The sequence below is a fragment of the Ochotona princeps genome, chromosome 11 (assembly GCF_030435755.1).
Source record: "Ochotona princeps isolate mOchPri1 chromosome 11, mOchPri1.hap1, whole genome shotgun sequence".
In the NCBI taxonomy this organism is placed as follows: domain Eukaryota; kingdom Metazoa; phylum Chordata; class Mammalia; order Lagomorpha; family Ochotonidae; genus Ochotona; species Ochotona princeps.
Genome location: NC_080842.1, coordinates 12,607,095 through 12,619,956, shown reverse-complemented (window position 1 = coordinate 12,619,956; position 12,862 = coordinate 12,607,095).

The following is a 12,862-nucleotide window of genomic DNA, read 5'->3' as shown; positions in this document are numbered from 1 at the left end:
AGCATTTGTTAATCTATCATTTTGAAGGATAAGCCTGTAGTCAACTAAAATGAATGCCTCTACCTAATACATAAAGACTACATAGATGAGATTTCAATAAATTAATCTTGGACACAGTTAATATCAAGGAATTTTATTTTTAGGATGAATGACTGCATTCTCTCTCTGCCATCTCCCCCAGAGAAGCTGTTCTCTTTCCTTAAGCGCAACCTGCAGGTGAAGAGTAGAAGAGGAAGCTGATTACGATGATTCTATATAGTTTTATAAGACGTTAAATCGCCAGTCCTCTTAAATAGAAACTGGTAACAGGAGCTAGGGAGTGTAACTTAGTAAAATTTCAGAGTAACTTTCTTAATCCAATGACAACATCCCTTGATTTCACAATGTTTGTGAATTGTTTCCACAGAGCGTTGTACTAGCAAGAGATGGCTCTGTGGGGAAACAGTAGCCATGTGCTCAGAATGAGCATTATGTTTATGACATAGAACACCTATGCCTAAGAATGTGGTGTATATGCCAAAAGGCAAAGTTGAGTGTATAAATCTTGGAGCAAGCTCTGTCATATATGCTCATGCTCTGGTTTTCTGTCTAGAATGGTGACATTTAAGAGATATAAATGGTAAGAAGTGAATGATCAGAAAATAAAGTCTGAAATTGAAGTACCGATGAAAGTGTTTAGTGTTGAGATTTGATACCCTAAAGTTCTGATGCTGCCATTACAGGGAAGTTAACTCGGAAGTGTTTTTTCACATTGAGTTGCTTTAGGTATCAGGTCTTACTACAGCAAGTCACAGAGGCCATCTAAATTTTTAAGCTCAAATCAATGTTATTCTACCAAATGAACACTGCCTAAGACTGTGTTTTCACGAGCATGTAGAGGTGTTTGCTAATAGGAGATTTTGCCTTTCCTAGCTTTCTGTTCGTGCAGTAGGGTGTTTCTCATTCTTCATTTCCCTTGCTCCCTGAGTGCTTATATAATCTGACAGTATCTTTTGGAGCAGTTTGAAAAGATGAACTTTGGGTCATTACAATTTGTGTGTTCTAATAGAAACTAGCATAATAAATCATAATTGGAGTTTATTAACAAAATGTAGCCTCCAAATTGAAGTCAAATTATTTTTCTATAAAGGTAGAAATAAGGGTCATTCTCTTTATTCCAATTCCCAACATACAGTTGCTTGGTTATAGCAACAATATTTTATATCCCATACAATTATGGGAGTAGATAGTATACAGGAAGAAAAGGAAATAATGTTGAATATTTACTATAGTGGAGACATTTTACAAACAGGTTAATGTTTGCAATTCTGACACTTTTTTATGGCTTATACTATACAGCAAAACTATAAATTTATGAAATTATAAATTAATCTCAAACTCTAGGTGAGGATATGGGTGAGCAAAGGGTGGCTTCATGGCCCTTGGCCTAATAATTAAAAGTACGAACATGAATTCTTTAAGAGAGCAGGGACAGTGTTCTTGATAGAATAAAAGTGCTTACAAAAGATCTGCCATGGGAGGGAACTTAATATGGCTGAGTGCGTGGTGGGCAGGATTGGGCTGGGCTATAACACCCATTGGTTTGTGCAGAAGAAAGGGCTGGAGGCAGAGTTGACCCAGCAATTGCAGCCACCAGTATATGCATAAGCTGATTGACTGTGCCAGACCCCGTATTGGCAGGCACACACAAGAATCAGGTCTGGGATCACCTCAGATGAAGTTTCTTTGAGGATGCCCCCTACTGAATTGCTGCATTCAGAACCCCAACCATGGATAGAATTGCAGAATCCATGGTCTGACTGTGGAGTGGTGTGTGTTTGAGCTGCTAGATGAAGCAGTAGACAGCACATCCAGGTGCACATGGAGGATATGGCAGTACATTGGAGTCTGTAGAGAACACCTGATACTGAAACAGAGGATGGAAGACAGAACAAAATGATCAACTACCCCAGCCAAGTATTGGCTGTGGATAGCTGGGCAAATGGAGACACTAAGGTGGACTCTGTCAGCCAGTGGATTCTGGAGAGATTTCATCATACTTGGAGTGACGAGATTGACAGTAATGCGAAACTGTTGAACTGTTGAAACCTCTTTAGCAGGACCCTCAGAGCATGCCCCACATGGGGGACGCTGGGGTGGTGTCAGGTGGCTGTCCTCCATCCCTGGGTGCAGAAGCGTTTGGGAGGCTGGGTGTATCTTCTTTCCCTAGCTCTCTGTTTCCTCCAGATTTAGGAAGAAAAAAAAGAGAATGTGGAAATAGTGATCTCACCTACCTTTCTGTAGCCCTTGACATTAATTACCCTAACCAACTGTTAAAATAATCAAAAAATAAAAATAATTAATGGCAAAAAAGAAAAAAAATAAGAAAAATAAAGTAAGATCAAAGGCATAACTAGGGACTAGACTAAGTCTTCCTCTGTTGATTATTAAAAAAAATTGAAGCCATTGAGACACTAGCATTCAGTTTTCACATGAATAGTCATGGGTTTTCATACATGATTATAGTTGTGCTGTGGAGAACCAGTTGCCACAGCGGATGTCCTAGTGGTTAAAATGAATGGAACATAGTGGTAGCTTAGATGGGATGTTTCTGATGGAGAGACACAGAATCTGAACTCAGGTTCACCTGTAATTGACAAAGGGCTATGAAGGAGTTGAGGAATAGGCTGTTTATGGCGATGCAGAACTCTGAAATGCTCGGTTTAGGGGTCATTTACTGAGATGGGGAAATGTGTGACTGATTTCATCATTTGTCTTTTTTAAACATGTTATATGAGGGACATTGATTATGCATCTGGTTGGTAGTTCGGTGTACGAATCTTGGCTCTAGATGAGAAATCTGGATTGACATTTGGAGATAGCCTGAATATAATCACCTCTGTTGGGGAACTGTAACAGTTATTAGGACATGCCAAAGGAAATGAACCTGCAAAACGAGAGAGGAGGAAAACAAGCTTATTGTTTGTGTAAAGCAGGAAATGCCGAGTTTCAAAACAGGGAGAAGTAGGTTGTGTCAAATGTTATCAAACATAAACTGAGATGAGAAAGGAAACATTTTTTATGTTGGTAGTGAGGGGTGCTCTTAGCAGTCAATTCAGGGCTTTTAACGGGACAGAAAAGCTGGATTAGAAGGAGGTGAAAAGTAAGAGTGAGATGAGAATACAAAGAGGTGCAGATGGCTGTATTTGGCTGTGAATGTGAGGAGGTCAGGGAGTTTTAGTAGAGTGTCAGGCTGTTAGTTTAGGAGATGTGGTCAGGGCTGGTGTAAAAGTTGAATGAAAGCACATAGGAACGTTCTTGGAGAACAGAAACTTGGGATGCATAAGGGCAAGGAAGAAAGACACTGCAGCTGAGGTGACAAGATGATTAGTTTTACATTTGATTCCAAATATGGTAAGAATGCACTGAGGATTTTTTGAGTGAAGACACAACATGTTTTGCATTTTCTCAGAGTTACTCCATCAGATAACTTTGCAGAAATGCGGGAAAATGGAGCCGAAGGGTTTGGGCTGAGGCCAATTATGATACTCTTCCTTCAACATCCAGGCAATACTTATTTAACATCTACTCTATGCCAGACACCTGTGGTCTAGGCTAGAAAAATTGTTGTCTGGACTCGAACATGCGAGAAGTGGTGAGACCTGAGATGTATTTTGGAAGTAGAGCCTGTGGGATTTGCAGATGGATTGAGTGTGAGTATGCGAAGAAGAGATGAATCAGGGATAGTTTTAAGGTTTTTGGCTTAAGTAAGAGCATAAATGGTGTTGAGACTAAAACCTGGACAAAAAGATGTGAAGAGGGAGAAAAGGAAACATTTCCTTTCTGGTTTGTACTTCTTAATTTATAAGGTTCTTATCATAATAAATAAAGGCTTTGGATAGAACCATAAATATTTACCAATGACTATGACTGGTATGTTATGATTGGGGTGGACACTCTGATTTGCTGGGGGCATGTGAATTTTTTTGTTTGCTGTGTCATTAACTTGCTTTGTGGCTTTGAGTAATGTGTTTCCTCTTTCTCAGTATCAGTATCTTTCTCTCTGAAATATTCCAAGGTGAGTACCAGACTTGGAGATTGGCTAGAATAGCTAAGATCCCAGTCAGTTCAATGAACAACCTAGGAGTCTGTGAATCAGTGCATATTTCTACATTATTGATAATGATATTTTCACTTCCAAAAATAATACACTTTCTTTTAAAGATTTTAAAGATTTGTTTTTTTTTTTATTACAAAGTCAGATATACAGAGAGGAGGAGAGACAGAGAGGAAGATCTTCCATCCGATGATTCACTCCCCAAGTGACTGTAACGGCCGGTGCTGTGCCGATCTGAAGCCAGGAACCAGGAACTTCCTCCGGGTATCTCATGCAGATGCAGGGTCCCAAAGCTTTGGGCTGTCCTTGACTGCTTTCCCAGACCACAAGCAGGGAGCTGGATGGGAAGTGGAGCTTGCCGGGATTAGAACTGGCGCCCATATGGGATCCCAGGGCGTTCAAGGCGAAGACTTTAGCCACGGCGCTGGGCCCATAATATACTTTCTTTTAAGATTTTTAAAAATTTATTTGGAAGAACTACATAGGGAGAGGGAGAGGCATATAGAAGCAGATGTTCCTTGTGCTGCTTTGCTCCTCAGATGACTGCCAGTTCTGAGCGAGACTGAAGCCAAGAACTTTGGGTCTTCCACATGTGTAAAAGGGGGCCAAGTTGCTTTTCTCAGACCATTAGCAGGGGACTGGATTGGAGTGAAACAGCTAGGACATGATCTGACACCCACATAGGACACCGCTACTGCGGGTGGCATCTTTACCTGTGATGCCACAAAACACTGTATAGCAAATTTAATGTACTTCTAATACACTTCGTGGATTATCTTACTTCAGGCTGTTGGAAGGGATTTAATTATATTTAAAGAAAAATAGCAAATATTATCTCTCACTGTAAAAATCAATCAGTATAAAAATACCTTCCTAGAATGCTGAGAAAATTCAACATTAATTATCCCCCCGACATGTATTCAGCTATTTTGAGATTAAATCTTCGTTCCCTATTGTAAGATTTTTAGAAAGTTAAACATAAAGGACTGTCCAGAAGAAAGCCTAGGGATTTCTGAGATTTAATTACTTCTTTTAAAAAGTAAACTTTAGTCAGTTAAGGAGCCATAATTTGTGCTGTTATTAAATTAACTTAATCATGCAATAAAATATGAGTGGAGACTATAGTGCTCATTTTTGACAGGCACTCCTGTTTTAATAATTTATTGGGTGAAAGAACCAAACAATCACTATTGTAAATTTAGTAACAAAGGGTGTGAAAACTGACAAAATATTCTTTTTCTTGAATATCATGAAAAAATAATAGTCCAGTACTTTTTGAAGATGTGTTTTTCCCTTCGTACCCTTCCTATCTTAACATTTCATCATTAGACTATTGCCGTAATGTCAGGACCTAGTAGTTTTTTAGGATTTGTGTTATTGCTTCCATAGGCAATTATGAATGAGATGGAAGAATGTTCCAAAGTGAAAATGAAACCAACTCTGTGCTTCCACATCTGTGCTTCCTCATAGAATATGAGGGAGCTTCAGAAAGTTCATGGGAAAAAATGAAATTAAAAAAAAACTGTCTTTGATACAAGAATTCTTTGAAATCCATAATCATCTTTTCATAATAAACATTACTGTGAAATTTTAAAATTGATACTGTTCTATTCTTCTATTCTATGTAACATTCAGAAAAAGAGGGAGAGGTAGAGGGAGAAAGAGAACTATTATCTGCCAATTTCCCCCCAACTAAATACTTGGGAGCCAAGAATTCAGTCTACATCTCCCATTTGGTGGCAGGAACTGAAATACTTGCTGCCTTCCTGGGTATATATCAGCAGGAGAGTGGAATGGAGAGCTGAGCCAGGGCTTGAACCTATGAACTCTCAGGATATGCTGGCATCCCAAATAGTGTCTTAACCACTATGCCGATGCTCTTCCCTCATGAACTTTTACACTTGTTTTCAAAGTATTGTTGCACAAAAAGAAACAACGCTCAATTGCATTTTTCATGAACTCTCAAGTACCCCCTATGTGCTATTCATGTCTTTCTTGCTCTGAGTAGCTGAGGCAACATTCCTTGTGCAAAAATTTGAAGTTGAGAGAGCTTAACATGTCTTTGAGTGATAGTCACCTACTACTGCTGCTGTTACTGGTCACCTGGGGGTGGAAGGGACTGAGGATGAAATGGCTTCACTGTTGGACGCTGTTGATGTGTGTGCCCTGTCTAACCCTCTTCCCTGGAAAGAAAACCTCAGATTCCAGTGCTGGACTTGATGACTCCTCTAGCAAGTACTAACATTGTAGGGAACAAATGCAGCTGTTCCTCTTTGTTTAAATGGAAGAAGGAAGACACACAGTAGTTACAGAAGTAGCCCCTTTCACAAAAAGTGCCCTAATAATGGTACCGATTGTATTTCTTGAAAACCTGCTGTTGTGCAGTTATCAAATCTGGGGTGCTTTATGTTTCCCTAATGTTGACCTCACAGGTATTTGGTGAAAGGTGAGGTTCCTCCCCCACAGACAGCATCAGCTCTTACCCTGGACCTGGTAAGGTCATCTCTTATTTCCCTCGCTCACAGTAGCTGCTTGGCCAGCTGCTGCCCTTGACAGGTGTAGACTGCCCTGGGGGTCCTGTTGAATGATGACTAGTTATGAGCTCATTGCCTCGATTCTCAGAGGGAAAGCCTGACCTGGCTGGCCTTATCAGTGTTGTTGGCTTTCTGTAATGCATCCGGTTATAACACTAATTTTATAAAAATAGCTAAAGTGAAATCTCAGTGATGACACCCCAAAGTAAAACTCGCTACTCATCCTCATTTCACTGTTTAGTATAACTGAGAAATTTGCCACCAAGAGGTTTACTTGTTTCAGGTCAAGTACTTTTTGTGCTTTTGGCGATTGAGGGTGAAAATATATCCACATCCTGTTACTTTCTCATGCTGTATCCATTCTCTTGTATTCATTCATAATTTCAGCTCTTCTTTAATGAGTTTCATACACAATGACTAGGAAGTTCTCAAATTTCGCTTTTAGAACCAGTGAATAGTTGCTTCTTAAATCTCTCTGTTTGCAGGGAATGTTTTATTCAACCTTGCCTTAGGCATAATGATTCTTTTCTCTGCTGCTTAAGGAAATAAGTATAAACTTGAGTGTACATTTGAAAAACAGGCCAAACATTGTATCTGGGGTATCTGGGAAAAGGGGTTCCACTGCCCTGTGGCAGGGGGAATTCACGTGTTGCCTAGCATGGCTGCTCTCCTGAGAGGGAATTCCCACTCTGAATCCTATTCCAGTAACACTGTAAAGGAGCAAACCATGATGACATTCCTGCAGCATCTGTTCCCATAGGATAATGTCAGTTGTTTATTTCATGCCTAAAAAATATTTTCCTATATGATTGAGACTGTTGCTAATGATTAGGAAGAATAAGAAGGGGAGAAAGGTAAAAGTAACAAGGAGAAATATGAAATCATTTAGCATTTATTTGCACATAGTGCATAGTTTATACAGCTAAGAATATAAATCCATGTAAACCTATTTATATTACATAGTATGCAAGACCTTTGCAGGGTGCTATATCTTCATCACCATGTGGCTGTATTTCTAGTATGGACAAGAGGCAACAGAAGCCTAAATTTTTGTTTCTTATTTGCTGAAGAGCACTAGTCCTTTTTTTTTTTTTTAAAGAAAATAATTTATCCATTATATGTTGTATTTTTAGAAATACTTAGTTTTTGAGAGGCAGATTGACAGAAAGGAGAGACAGAGATCTCCCATCTGTTGGTTTACTCCCCAAATGGCCTCAAAAGCCAGAGATGAGCTGATAGAAAGCCAGGAGCATCTTCCTGATGTCCCACATGGGTGCCAGGGCTCAAGGTCTTGGACCATTCTCCCACTGCTTTTCCACATCAAAAGCAGGGAGCTGGATCAGAAGTGGAGTGGCAAGAACATCACCGATATGAGATCCTGGCATTACATGCAGAGAATTAGCTTGCTACATACATCACTCCTGGTCCCATTACATATAATTGATCATTTTAAAAAATTACAAGTATTTGTGATGGCACAAATATAACACCAACAGAGTTAACTATTGATTTTTGTGAAATTCTTCCCAGTTAACTGGTAGAAAGCAGATTTGTTCATGTAGATGGAGGAGGAAACAGAAGGAAGACCATTGTGCACTGAGAGAGGAGGGAAGCCATCATTGAAGTTACCATCCTGAGTTTGGCTGTTTGCCTAAGTAGCCATGGAGTACTGAACAACAGTGATGATGAATGGTGGCTGTCCATGATGGAGAGCCTAGAGGCACACCTGCTCAGAGTTCTGTGACACTCCCTCCCCACCACTGGGGCTCCTTCCAGATGCAGATGGCAGAATACTAAGGTCTGTTATCATTATAGCATCTCTACATCTGGGCCCCTCTGGGTTACCTTTATGGCCTGCTTTATTTTCCGTTTGCATCTCTTAGAAAAAAAGCCAGGAGGATTAAAGAAAAATGTTATCCTTTGAAAAAGTGAAACCTCTTACCTCTTTGGCTTGTGCCCACATACTTAATAGTTTCTAAAGGAATAACTGTCATGCTTAATGAATTTGATGAGCCCAGCGAGCCTGGCTGCTTTTTCTTCTGCTTCACTTGGCTGTTCATTTCCATTTTGGTATCCTAAGAGTCATCTTTTTAAAGCAAGCATTGAAGATTTGGTCTTTAGCACTGGGGTATCAGCATTGGAGTTGCTGAACCATTGAAGACAAGGAGGCAGGTGCATTTTGAAGTGTAACCATCATTAAATATCAGTGTTTGGTTGCGTTTTTAGTTATAGGGTATTGTTTGGCCTTTCCCTTTTTAAGAAAAGGAGTAAGTAGGGTGCATTGCGTTTCGGGATATTTTGGATATTAATATTAGTGATATTTTCCAGTTGTCTCAATACTGGAAAGAGTTCTCCTTGGTCTCACAAACTTCCTGCCTTTTTTATTTCTTCTTTACTTCTCTGTACTAAAAGGTGGGTAAAGATACGTAGACTCAGAATATGTCACTTAATCCTTTTCTTGCCAGCTCTGATTCAACTCTTGAAAGCAAGTGGTTGAAATTTCTTTCTTTTTTTTTAAAGATTTATTTTATTTCTTATTACAAAGTCAGATATACTGAGAGGAGGAGAGACAGAGAGGAAGTGGAGCTGCCGGGATTAGCACCAGCGGCCATATGGGATCAAGGCAAGGATCTTAGCCACTAGGCCACGCCGCCGAGCCCGGTTGAAATTTATTTCTACCACTCAGTTTTTCTTTTTTTCCTCCCACAGTCTGGTCCTTTATTGTTTCAGAAAATTTAGAATTTGTCATATTGGCTTAAAAAGAAAAAGGCAATGATACTAAATGAGGGCATTTGTTTAGTATTTTGCTATGCTCCATTCTAAAATAAAATGATCATTTGTGCTGGGATGATTTTAGGAAGGTGCCAAAGCACAGCATGAGAAACCAAAGGATGGATTCTGTGTGAAGAAATCTTATTTTAACCCACGTTCTCCTCTTCTTTTTTTGTATCTAGGAATGTGGACACTATAAGAGAAGAATGATAGTGTCATACATCATGAACATATATGATCATGTCATATTTATGTTAAGGTGCAATTCAGATACAATAGAACACAGAGTTCAAATACTCAATGCAGCAGCTATTCACTTTCACATTTAGTCCACCACTTACTTTGAGTTAATTTTCATTTATATTGTGAGGTATGAGTCAAGATTTCCTGGGGGCTAGCACAGTGGTATAGGAGGATAATTCTCCACCTGTAGTGCCAGAATCCGATATGGGCACTGGCTAGATTCCCTGATGCTCCACTTCCTATCTAGTTTGCTATGAATGTCCAGGGAAAGCAGTGGAAGATAGCCACTACATCTATGTGGGAAACTAAGAGAAAACTCCTGGCTCCTGGCCTCAGGTCAGCTCAGTGCTGGCTGTTACAACCAACTGGGGAGTGAGCTAGTAGATGGAAGATCTTTCTGTTTCTCTCCCCTACTTGTCCTCTGTAAGTCTGATTTTCAAATAAAGTAAGTATGTCTTTACAAAATAATTTCCATAGAGACATCCTCATTCTCTAATACTTTGTTACAAAGACATTTTGTTTCCCCATTGGATCGCTTCTGGGTTGTTTCCAGTTAATGGATGTTACAAATCAAGCTGCTGTAAACATTGATATATAGGTTTTGTGTGAGCATGCGTTTTTTAGTTCTTCGGGAAAAAAAGTACCCCGAAGTATAACTGTTGAGTCATGTGAAAGTTGTGTGTATCTTTAGGAAGCTGCCAAATTCAGGTATGCATTTAGCTGTTTCTTTGATTGCCAAGGAAAGTACATTTGCTTTTAAAAGTAATTGCAGAAGACTTTTTTTTTAAGATTTTATTATTATTATTGGAAAGCCGGATATACACAGAGGAGGAGAGACAGAGAGGAAGATCCTCCATCCGATGTTTCACTCCCCAAGTGAGCCACAACGGGCCGATGCGCGCCGATCTGAAGCCGGGAACCAGGAACCTCCTCCGGGTCTCCCACGTGGACGCAGTGTCCCAAAGCTTTGGGCTGTCCTCGACTGCTTTCCCAGGCCACAAGCAGGGAGCTGGATGGGAAGTGGAGCTGCCGGGATTAGAACCGGCACCCATATGGGATCCCGGGGCTTTCAAAGGGAGGACTTTAGCCGCTAGGCCACGCTGCCGGGCCCACAGAAGACTTTTTAAATAAAAATAATGGCTCATCAAAAAAAAAAAGCTGCCAAATTATTCTCTGTGTTTATCATATTCTAGTGGGACCACAGAAGTGAGATTGATCCACTTTATCTGCATCCTCATTGGCATTTGGTGTTATTATCTTTCTAGTCCTTTAGATAACTATGTAGTTATTGCCCATGGTGAGTTAAATTTGCATTTTCTTAGTATTCAATAATATTGAGCATCTTTTCCTATGCTTATTTGATGTCTATCTTTGGAGAAAAGTCTTTCTTTTCCTATTAAAGTTTTAAAGTTGTATGTATACTTAAAACTTGTCCTACATATGTATTTGAAGATGTATCCCCTAATCTGAGTCTTTTTTGTATAAGAAAATCTGTTATATAACAAGTTTTAATTTTGATATTTCAGTTTAGAGATCTTTTTTTTGGTTAGAGAATCATGTGTTCTGTTTCAAGAACTCTGCCTTGCCTACATGCTAAAGATGCTTTTTCCTTTTCTTTTTCCTGAGAATGTTTTAGTTTTGTGGTTTATTTTATAATGATGAATTTCAGCTAATTTTTATCAAGAATGAGATATAGCTCCAGGTTTGTATGTTTTGCTCATAGATGTACAGGTATTCCACATTTTTTGTTAAAAAGTTTTCTGGCTGGCTCTGCTGGTCTTGTAAATACTTTTGAAAGTAGATAGGTATTTGCCTTGGCATTTAATATGCCACCAAAGATACGCACATCCACATTTGGTGTACCTGCCCTTGATGCTGGCTCTGGTCCTGAATGACATTTCCCTGCTCATACACTGGGGGACACTGGTCAGAGTGCATATATAAATTGTGTTCCTGCCACCCATTGTAGTCACCTGCATGGAGTTCTGGCTTTGGACCCTGCCTACCCCTGGCTAGTGAAGACATTTGGGGAGTAAACAGGCAGAAGACATGTTTCTCAAATAATTATTTTTTTTCAAAAAATGGAAAAAAATCAGTTACATACATTTGTGTATATTAGTTCTGGGTTCTCCATAGGGTTTATTTTATTTTTTTTTGACATTGACCTGTTTATTTTTTTTTTATCAATTTCATTGCATTATGTGACACATTTTTATGCACTGGGATTCCCCCCCGTCCCTTCCCAAACCCTCCCCCCGCCCCACGGTGGATTGCTCCACCTTGTTGCATTTCCATAGTTCAAATTCAGTTGAGATTCTTTCATTGGAGGTTTTGACCAAGCATAAAGTCCAGCAGCTTATTGTCCTGGTAAGTTCAATGGCTTCTTGGTGAGACCATCTCTGGTCTGAAGGTAGAACCAGCAGAGTATCATCCCAATCAAGTAAAAAACCCAACATAATATTTACAACCATTTACAACATTATGGCATTAATTGACATGGTATTGATTAACCAATATGTTACTAGGGAAATGCAGGTTCTCAACCACAACCTGTGACTTCCTCATAGACATTTCAATTTTGGTTTATATTCAAGCATGTTCTATATACCTTAAAATGGCTATAGATTGCTATTCAGCTGTCTCTTGTCTATTTCAATGTTAGTATTTAGCATTTTATAGCATTGAAGCATTATTTTGCTGAACCTGGTTGTTTTTCGGGTAGTCTAACTCTATAACTTTAACAGGACATATGTCAACAGTTTAGGTGAACGTTTTTGGGAGGGGTGTGCAGAAAAATCTTTATCACCCCAGAGAGGAGTAACTGATCTTTGTGTCCCACCCAGTGAGTTATAAGTGCATCCCGGCTGACCGCTTCCTGTCTGTTTCTAAGCTTTCCTAGTTGTTCTCTGTCTATCTATTCTAGTTTGTTTGTTCATTTGTTTGTTTGTTATGAGGGGTTTCTGGAGCGATCCTGATGGTCCTTACGAAAGAGGGTGAAGAGACAGATATGAATCTCCATAGGGTTTAACCTATTTGTGCTTCCTTCCACTGACAACCCACAGTCTTTATTATGTAGTATGTCTGGTGGTAAAATTGACTAATTCATCTCAATTTATAGTAGTTTTTCAAAGTTTCTCACTGCTATTCCTTTGCCTTCGCATATAAACTTTTACTGTTCCATGTATAAAATATTTCTCTGGGATTTTATGGCAATTGG